Source organism: Austrofundulus limnaeus, unplaced genomic scaffold (genome assembly GCF_001266775.1).
Source record: "Austrofundulus limnaeus strain Quisiro unplaced genomic scaffold, Austrofundulus_limnaeus-1.0 Scaffold278, whole genome shotgun sequence".
Classification (NCBI taxonomy): domain Eukaryota; kingdom Metazoa; phylum Chordata; class Actinopteri; order Cyprinodontiformes; family Rivulidae; genus Austrofundulus; species Austrofundulus limnaeus.
The window spans coordinates 179,435-190,063 of record NW_013952680.1 but is presented as its reverse complement, the minus strand read 5'-3'; the positions used below and the strand labels follow the sequence as shown (position 1 = coordinate 190,063).

The 10,629-nt window shown below is 40.4% G+C and overlaps 1 long non-coding RNA gene and 1 pseudogene across 1 annotated transcript; one reads left to right on the top strand and one right to left on the bottom strand.

Moving 5' to 3' along the window:
- Positions 1-2,701, bottom strand: part of LOC106526481 (solute carrier family 22 member 13-like) — a 12,903-nt pseudogene extending 10,202 nt beyond the window's left edge.
- A 754-nt stretch (positions 2,702-3,455) lies between these two features.
- LOC106526498 (uncharacterized) lies at positions 3,456-7,743 on the top strand. The gene is made up of 3 exons (XR_001311259.1): positions 3,456-3,652; positions 4,403-4,697; positions 7,333-7,743. It is a non-coding gene; the product is annotated as an uncharacterized LOC106526498 (long non-coding RNA).
- Positions 7,744-10,629: the final 2,886 nt, after the last annotated feature.

Genomic DNA, 10,629 nt, shown 5'->3' with positions numbered 1-10,629 from the left:
GATAATGTACAATATGTGAGAAAATGAGTGAATAAACAAAATAAACCTCAGATGAAACTGTTAAGACGTCCCTGAAGAATGATAAAATTTTGCTTCTTGTAATGAAAATCTCAAGTAATTCAGGACGGTTTATTACTTTTTCACAGTACTGTATCATTTTAGTTTTGCCAAACGCAAGATAGGAACATGACTTATAGAACAGAACGAAATGTTCCCAAAACAAAACATCCAAAACAGCATTTCCTAGATACTGCAAAAAAAGTAGCTACAAACCAACCAAACAGGAGAAAACTTGATTGCAGTTTTCAACAAAGTAATTTAAAAACTGTAATTCTTTATTATCTGTCAAAAAACTACTTCAGTCAATCCAAAATGCTGTTAGAAGGAGAGATCTTCTAACAAACCAAACGATCCATCTTATATTAAAGATCTTATCTAATTGTTTTCCTTCCTAACACAGTAATTCACTCTTACAGCAGGTTTACTTGTTTCCTCTTCCTTCTCATTGTTACAGGTTTCAGACCCAGACATGAAAAAGAACAAATAAGCAACAATTTTTTAAATAATTTAAGGGAGAACAAAAACAGAGACAATGCAGCCAAAGATGACACAAGGAAGAGCACAAGTAGAACACGACTGAGATGAATCAACCAATAATGCGCCGATGGTGCGTGAAGGCAAACTGACTGAATAAGTAAGGCTGGGTTGATGAGGAAGTGGAGACACCTGGGCTGAATGCAGACCAAGAACAGGTGAAAGTGGGCAGGGCAGGCTGGCTGAGTGAGGAGCTGAGAAGCAGTGAAATGATCTCAAGGAGGAACCCCGGGGAAACTGATAGAAGCTACAGGTTTATGCAAGAATAACTCATAAATAACTCTAATGATAAAACATAAAGACAAAACAACTTGTAAAAAACCCAAATCCTGAAGTAAAAGTAGAGCAGGAGGCAGAGCTTTAAGTTATCTGGACTTGTTTGTGGCAGACACTCTGTATTAAGACTGACTTTCCTTCATGATAAAACCTATAGTTAGAGTTGGTTTGGGTTTCCTGAGCCACATCTGGACCACAGAAACTAAACCACTCGTTAATAAGCCATGTGTCTGTCCCTTTCCTGTCCCCGCTGATCCTAACCAGTCGAGGCAGAAGGCCACTCATCCTGAGCCTAGTTCTGGTCTCACAGGAGGTTTCTTCATGTAAAAAGAGTTCTTCCTCCCCACAGTCCCCTCTGTGCTTTGATAAGTGAAGATTCAGCACAATCTGATGCTTCCTTGGACAGAATTTTTTTTTACTAACTGTCATTTTTGTGAACGTTTTTGTGCGCAGATACGAGACGACTTTTGTTGTGAACTGGTGAATACAAGAAAAAAATGTGCGAAACATTTGTAACAGACATTCATGGAGACAAAAACAACTGCAAATCTTTTTTTAAAAGACAAAACTATTAATAAAATAACTGCTTCATCAGTCTTAACACGTTGATGCTTTGGGCAAAGCACAGATCATGTTCCTCCTTGTTTGAATAATAACTGAATGTCAAACACAAAAAATGTCTACAATTTATACTGAGCAAAGATTTGGTGTGGCAGTGAGCATCAACACGTTCAGAGAACTACAGATTTAAAAAGCATTCATTGGTCAAGTCTGTTCAAATGTAAAATATCCAATTAACCACTGGACAGATTTAGATGAAATTCATAAAGTATCACCAGATGAACATTTGCAAGTGATTAACTTTTAAAAATCAACCAGACTCAAACATCATGTGTCATTCAGTCAACTTTTCTCTTGTAAAATGCCTGGGGGGGGGGGGGGGGGGTGGCACATGCATCCCTTCAATAATCCCTGGTTTTAATTTTGGTTTCTATGATGCAGCAGATTAAATGTATTCATAATGAGCTTGTTCCGGTCTCAGTCTGTTGTACCTCGGTGACAGTGGTGCTCTGGAAGACCTCGGAGCTGTAGAGCCAGCCGCGGGCGCACGGGATGCGCTCGGTCCGGTTCTCCAAGGAGAAGCAGGAGGAGTCCGGCGGGAAGCTCAGGTTCAGGGGGATCGCTCCTCCGGGGACCCGCGTCTGATTCCCGGGGCCCTCCTGGCATCGATGTGGCGGCGTGGCCCCGCTGAAGACGCTGACCATCATGTGGAAGGCGAGAAGGATCTGAGGCAAGCAGATCCAGATGTACAGAATCTTCTGGTATCTCCCAAAACCTCCGATGGCTGCGAGGATTTGGTCAAAATTCATTTTGTCAGCAGGACTCCAAACTGTGATGGTTGTCTCTTGGAGAGGAGAGGGGCGCGCAGCAGTTGGCACCAAAATGACGCGTCTTTGCGCAGCGTTATTCTGGGTGCAAACCAGGCGATTCTTCTTTTGCCATGGAGACACTGAGCAGGCCTGGAATAATTCGGATTAATCCCAATCGGATCTCTTCTTCCCTTGGTCCCCTGCTCCGGAAGACCCCTCTCCTTCATCCAGGTGTGATGTCCAGATCCAAATTCAAATAATAAGGATATAAAATATTCTAGAAAACAAAATGCACGTGTCTAAACCTGAGTCGCAGTTGTAAACAGAAATGTGGAGGAAAACTCACGAAAAGGCATCATTTTATTTTATTTTGCTGCCCTCTGCTGTCTGAGCTCGAGGAAACTCATCATCATCATCATCATCATCATCATCATCATCATCATCATCATCATCATCATCATCGCCAGAACAGAGTTTTGTTTGAATAAATTTTAATTTCTTTATTTGAACTTCTTAAATGTGTGCTCTCTGCTACCTTTCATTTCATTTGTGATTTTGATACACATTTTTCTAATTTTTCTTTTTTATATTTTTTTCTTTTTTATTGTATATAATTTTTTTGTTTTGTTTTAATGAAATGAATNATGAAAATGGTTTTAAATGATTCATCCTGCAGGTAAACAGATTGTTTTCCTGCAGGCCTCTAAGTCATCTTGCAGGGGGGGTTAGGCCGGTTATGACCCCCACAACATGTTGATCCAGTCAAAATAATCTATAATAAAACACTGAATCATGTGTTGTCATTTCTCCAACTCACATCAGGTAAAAATATATATATAATATATAATTCAAGGAATAAGACTGTGGAATGATTTGAAGAGTGGTGTTAAAAATGCAGGATCATTTAAGAAAATGATAAAGGTTTGATTGTTAAAAAATATGAAACAGTATAAAATGCACTTATATTAACTGTTATTGTAGAGGGATTAGATGTTCTTGTCTTTTGTTTTGTTAATAATATAAATTTTTTGTTGTATGAATGTATTCTTGCGAGAAAAGGAGCAGATATAAGATTTTTCTTCTCTCTACCTTTCATTTTATTTGTGATTTTGATACACATATTTTGTTTTTCTAATTTTTCTTTTTTATTATATATAATTTTTTTGTTTTGTTTTAATGAAATGAATGAAATGAAATGTTCAAAGATTAATGATTTTTTTTTAGCGTATTGGCTGCATTTTGTTCAACCTTTTCCTGTGAGTGGATGTAGACCAGGTGATCTTCAGGTGATGACTGAGTGAAAACAGGTGAGCTGATTACAGATGAAAGGCAGGTGAGGATGGAGCCGGAAGCAGAACCAACAGAGGGCATTTAAAGCTTCACAAGCTTGGACAGAACCAGACATATTTAGGGTTTGTTGGTTTTTATTTATTCATGTTTTGTGTTTAGTTATTCAATTTTGTTTTTCACAATAAACTTCACATCTTGATTTGTTAATAGCATTCTTATGAGAAAAAGCTGTCACATTGTTCTCAAAAAGAAATATAAAAATTTAAAAGCCAAAGCAACAGAATAAAACGTAAGAAATATTTAAAAAAATAAGAACTATTTATTTGAAACAAAACTCAGTCAATGTTGAAACGTTTACAAGTATTTTCATGATGTATCATTAAAAGAACAGAAATATTTTCTACTTCACTTGTTCTGATGTGGATATTTTGTCTTCTATTCTAGACAAAAAAAACAGCTATAGATGGGCTATTTTTAATATTTAATATGTGCATAAACCTTTATTGTTTTTACAATAGGACATCCTGTAACTCCTGTTTATTTATTTATCATTCAACAACACATATGATCCACTTAGCTCAACCCCTAACTATTCTAGGTCCATGTGACGTCACTGAACGGGCTGGGTCCAGATGTCTGGGCGGCAGTAATGAGATGAACTGTCTCATCATGACAAATTACCCAGAACAAATAAGACAAATAAAGGCTGGACTTTAAGTTTCACAATAAAAATAATTCGAACGAATAAAGCAAATAACGGTGAAACAGTGGTATGATTTTTGAAGAAATTGTAACAGGATGTTATGTGGATAAATATTTAATATAAAAACACACTTTTTGTTGTGTTTTCTTGATTGTTTTTGTGCGCGAAGCTTTTATTTTGAAGGAAGCGCCCGGAAGTCTCGCTTTGTTCTACCTCCGCGCGGCTTGTCGCTCCGACTCTGGTGGGAGAGGCTTCCTGTGAGTGAGGAGAGACAGGGTGGGTGATGGATGAAGGGACGGAGGAGTGGACCAGGTCAGGAGAGAGCTCAGAAACTGGTCCGAGGCGTCCTCGGTGATCCGGAGCTGGGAGAACGGCAGACAGACGAACGCACGGTCCGGATCTGGGCCCAGCCTGCCTCAGGAGACTCCACCTGCTCATCTTTCTCACCCAGCATCTGTGTGAGGGTGAGTACAACTGATTCTTCTGCCATCGCTGTTTTTTTTTGTTTTTTTTTAATGGCGACCAAAAGGTCAGCTGATCCCTTATCGCGCCGCTGCAGGTCACAAACAACGAGGAGAACTCGTTTTGATTGGTGACGTGACCTGCGGATGGAGGTGAAGCCACGCCCCTCAGACACCATTTCAATGACAGTTTGTTTTGCCACATGGCACGCATGAATGAACCCTGACCCATTTACAGTCTGAAGCTACAAACCCCCAATTCCAATGAAGCTGAGATGTGTAAAACAAAAACAAAATATGATGGTTTGAAAATCCTTTTCAACCTATTTAATGTTCAAACAGATCAACTTTATTGGTTTTGTGCAAATATTGACTCGTTTGTAATTTACTTCCATAGGGCAACAAAAGCAGAGGAATGTTTAAAAACACCTGTTTGGAGAATTCCACAAGTTAACAGGTTAATTGGGTGTAAAGGGAGCATCCCTGAAAGGCTCAGTTGTTCAGAAGCAAGTATGTTTAGCGCATCTAGTAATATTTACACATGGCCTCACAGTTGGAGTGTTTTAGTTTTTATTAGTTTTTATTTTATTAGCCTTTTTTAAAATCTAAATTCTTTAGATATCAAACATTGTTTACAAAAGAAATAAATAGTATAGGTCTTCTGGACGGGTTCTTCTCTAATGAAACGTTTCGTCTCTTCTCCAAGAGACTTCTTCAGTCTGAGAGTTTCAGGCAAAATTCAGGCTTTTAAGCCCAGCCTCCATGTGACTGATACTCACATCACATGGCTATGGTTGACACCTAATTAACACYTATTGTTAACAGGGGGTGGAGTGATACTGSCAATRRCMGCRCTGTAGGAGGGGGACAACTGAAAACGGAGGCCTCCACCTCTGTTTAATGATGGACGGTCTTTCTTCACAAAAATGGCTTCTTTTACTCTTCTCTCAAACCAACGTTCCTCTCTATCAAGAATGAGACATCCTCATCTCTGAAAGAGTGACCGCTGGCCTGTAAATGAGTGAAAACTGCAGAGTTCTGGCCATCTCTTGGAGAAGAGACGAAATGTTTCATTAGAGAAGAACCCGTCCAGAAGACCTATACAATTATTTTTCTTTTTGATTTTTTACCTGGATTACTGAGATGCATCAGGACATTGTTTAAAAACAAACAAACTTTAAATTACCCTGACCCATGGAGACTTATGATTGTTTCACATATGCAGGCTTGAAATAGCTGGGAAAAATATTTTGGTTTTCTGTAATTTAGTAGCATGAATTACAGAGACGCACAGTGGTGCAGTGGTACAGCTGGTGCCACTCAATGTCACAGGTTCATCTCCCAGTCTTTCTGGGTGTTAACTGTTTTCTCAGAGTGCTCTGGGTTCCTTCAAAACCTTTGTCTCTGAATTGTGGCTGTGGTAATTTATCTCATTTACTGGATGCAACTACAGCTGCAACAGTTATGTGTTTGTCTGTTAGCAAAATATCTCATAATCCACTTGAATGGATTTTAAACAAACCCTGAGAAAGTGATCAGTACATTTATTTCTACAACTGATTACATTTTGGAGGCAACTAGATTAAAGATGGCCACCACAGCTAATCCAAACTAAAAAGCACCTAAATGACTCTAACTCAGGTATCTTTGCAGAGATTGAGCTCAAATTTGGCTTGATAGTAGAAGAAAGTCACCCCCATCACATTCTTTGAGCGCTAAGAGCTCGCTTAAGATCTTTATGTAAAATTTTGCAAATAACTGTTGCTGTCAACTGTTTGTCTGTTAGCAAAATATCTCATAAACTACTGGAAGGATTCTAATGAAACCTTCAGAAAATAATCATCAGATGGGCCTCAACAACTGATTAACTGCCAGAACTAAACCAGTTCAAGATGGCAGCTATGGCCAAATGTCTTCAGGAAACTTAAAAATGGCTTAAAGTTGATCAGTTTTACAGATATTGAGCTGAAATTTGGCGTGGTAGTAGCTGAGAGTGATTAAAACACATATTCTGAGTTTGGGATTTTGCAATATTGCTTAGATTCTCAAAACAGCTTTGACTCCATCCATCCTCATTAGATGTTCTTAGTTTTAAAGGTGGTATTAAAGATGGTGGGTGGAAGTGAATCTAAAGAGTTCTAGGCCTTTAAATATATCCTTGTTCATGTGAAAGTCTCATCGTGACTAAAAATATCTCCAGCAAACACATCTGTACACTTTTGTTGCTGTTGGATGTGGCACACCGGTGACGTCACTGTGTGGACCTGCAGTGTGTTTTCACCCTGCTGCACGTCTGCAGCCACGCCACACGATTCCTGCAGAACTGCAAGGTCACCATGTGTGAGCACATCCGTGTGGTGCTGTGTGAGGCCGCCTCAGATTACTGCAGACCCAGAAAGGGGACGTTTGTCCTTTTTAAATTTGTCAAACACTCTCCTTATATTGTGCTGTGTTTCCGTCCCCCGGCTGGTCTCCGCTGTCCCGACAGCAGAGAAGTGGAGGAAGCTGGCGGTGATTTATGCAGCACACTGCAGAGTCAGCAGCTCCGCTTGAAGTTAAACACTCTGAGTGGATGAAAAGCCAGAGACGCATTGATCTGCTTCTGCTCCTCTCGCCCTCCCGTCTCCTCTGTCCTCAGGATTCCTCACCTCCTGTCTCTCTCCCGTGCCGTGGACCTGCTGACCCAGTGGAGCTCCAGCGGCCCATGGCCTCCGCTCATCTCCACCAGTGAGCCAAGCTGGCCTCCGCCGCCTCGTCGCCTCCCCCGGCCCCAGACCTGGATCCGGACCCCGAGCCCAGTCAGCGTCTCAGCAAAGAAGAGCAGTATGTGAGCGAGGGCGAATGTAGCCGGCTCGACGCACACCTGGAGCCGCCTCAGTGCAGGGATGCTGAGACCATCACAGGTAGGGTGGGGATGGTCTTAGGAGTGCTTTGGTACGGTTCATTTCATCCAACTTTACTTAGAAAGTTCTTGATGCCAGTCAGGATGGAAAATGTTGTTAGAACTATCTTCAGAACGTTTGAACTCTTCACATTTAATATATCTTAAAGGGATCCACGATTAGTTGTAACATGAAAATTTTTTTGATAAACATATATTTTAACTGTAAAATAAAGACTTTAAAAATACTGTAGGCTGTATAGTTTTGTAAATTTTTTAAAATATGTTAACACGGATGGAGCCATTTTATTTACATGCAAAGCATTCTGGGTAAATGATGACATCAACTAGGTCATCGGTGTGAGGCTGCTAGCGAGCTATATCCACCCTGAAGGTTAATCTTGGACAATATCTGATGATCGGCTCTTTTACATTAGTGCTCGGCGGTATACCGTTTTGTACCGAATACCGGTTTTCATTTTTGTTATGAAATGAATTTTTTGAATACCGGACATTCCGGTTTAAATAGCGGAACGTTTCGTCGCGGCCGCCAGTGAACTGTTGTTTCCCGGGGGACATTTTTCCTTGCTGCATCGCTATGAACGTTAGCATGCTAATGTTTGGAGCAGCTAGTTGCAGCCGCGGGTGGCGATTCCGCTGATTATATTGACTGATGTTTAAAAAAACATCCCGTTTTCGGCGTCCCTGAATGTAGTAAACACCTCTTCAGTGACGTGCACAGTTAGATTTAACGCGGTTAGTTAATATGGAGACGTTATGCTGATGGAGACTTAACGTGGTTCTRTTGTGAAAAGCCCGCAGGAAGTAGTTCGTAGTGGAGTTGGAATTGACTGGTGTGCAGGGTGAGTCGTGCTGATAAGCTTTAATAATAACATAAAACAATAAACCCGATCATAATCTTTTCTTAACCCTCCTCCTTCACGACTGGACCAAAATGCATGACTACTGTCTCCAACCACCAGTCGGAGAAGAACAGACACAGAGGAGGGAAACAGAGACACAGACAGAGGTACAGTAAAAGAAAAAAAGTCAATAAGCAGGGTTTGTACATTTTATTATCAGCTGAGCTGTGATGAAAAGAAAAATACCGTCAAATACCGTGAAACCGGTGAAAATGTTGAAAATATTGTGATATAAAATTTTGATCATATCGCCCAACTCTATTTTAAATGAAACCAGAGAGCGTTGACAGAGAGGAGAAGGTAGAAATAACTCCGCCTGCAACTGAAAATATGGATGGAGGACAACAGAGCTGCTTCATGGAAGAAGAACCTCAGCTTAGCCTGTTAGCCTTTGGGGTAGCACCGACGCTATATTGCCTTATATGTATTAGCTCGGCGCTGGCGCGACAAACAAGCTAAACTGAGGTCCTCCATCCACATTTTCAGTTGCAGACTGTCATTTTTGTGTTCCCCTCTCTGTCATGTGGATGGAGGACCTCAGTGATGAGAGGAGAATGTGTAGCGCTGAGCTAATACATAAACTGTATATGGTGACAGCATCGGGGCTAACGCTAAAGCTAACAGACTAAGCTGAGGTTCTTCTTCCATGAAGCAGCTCTGTTGTTCTCCATCCATATTTTCAGTTCCAGGCTGAGTCATTTCTACCTTCTCCTCTCTGTCAACGCTCTCTGGTTTCATTTAAATCAGCCAATCATCAGATATTGTCCAAGATTAACCTTCAGGGTGGATGTAGCTCGCTAGCAGCCTCGCACCGATGACCCAGTTGATGTCATCATTTACCCAGAATGCTTTGCGTGTAAATAAAATGGCCCCGTCCGTGTAATATATTTTTAAAATTTTAGTTTAAAAATTATAAAAGCTGAACACCCTACAGTATTTTTACAGTCTTTATTTTACAGTTAAAGTATATGTTTATCATAAAAAGTCTAATGTTACAACTAATCATGGATCCTTTTAAGACATTGGGCCTCATGCAAGAACATGTTTGTATTCTTATCCTAAATTTCTCTTACTTTTGTTCGTATGAAGGGTTCGTACGAACATGTCACGTCAGATTCAACAAACTATTATATCTTCAGGAAAAGTGTGTAAATGAGCTGCGTAAACTGATGAATGTGTATCAGGTGCTCCTGTACCGGGAGAGGTGATTAGTAGGGATGTCCCGATCCAGATTTTTTGGCTCCCGATACAATCCGATTTTTTTAATGATTAGTCTTTCCGATACTGATCCAATAGCTTTATTTCTTTCCAAGTGACAAGGTTGGTAGTGTTAAAGCGAGCCCTGCTGTTCCCACCACCAGAAACATCCAGTTTGCAGATTTTGCAAGATGCAGTTTCAGTATCATTGTTGTCCATTGAAAAGTGTTCCCACACTGTGGACATGGTTGCATACTTGTGTGCGTCTGGACTTCTTAACGGCAGTTGTAAAGCATGATGATGCTGAAAACTGGATCGGCCCGATCACATGACTAAATAAGATTCTACCCGATTTTCAAAAAATGGCCATATCTGCCACCGATACTGAAACTGAGTATCTGATCAAGACATCCCTAGTGATTAGCATAATCTACCACCCCAAAAACACCATATAAGGCTACGTTTCCTTCCCCACACACCAGAAAGTGTCCATTTATAAGTGACATCTCAAAGTAAAAAAGAAGAAATTTACGAGTTCGGAGATTGAAGTCCTGCTCTTAGAGATCCAGAAAAAAAAAATCTGTCATTTTTAGCAGCGTCAGACCTGCTAAAGCCAAGGAATGAATTGACGATTGCTGTTAATGTCGTGCCTCCTGTGGGTCGTGTCCTGTCACATAAATGACAATCTAAAACATATTTATCTCTCTGTAGTCCTGCTCCGGTTTTTCTTTGGTCAAATACAGCAGGTAAAATAAGTTTTGAACACGTCACCATTTTTCTCAGTAAATATATTACTAGAGGTGCTAATGACGTGAAATTTTCACCAGATGTCGGTAACAACCCAAGTGATCCATACATACAAAGAAATCAAACCATAAATGTCCAGAAATGAGAGAGAGAGAGAGAGAGAGAGAGAGAGAGAGAGAGAGAGAGA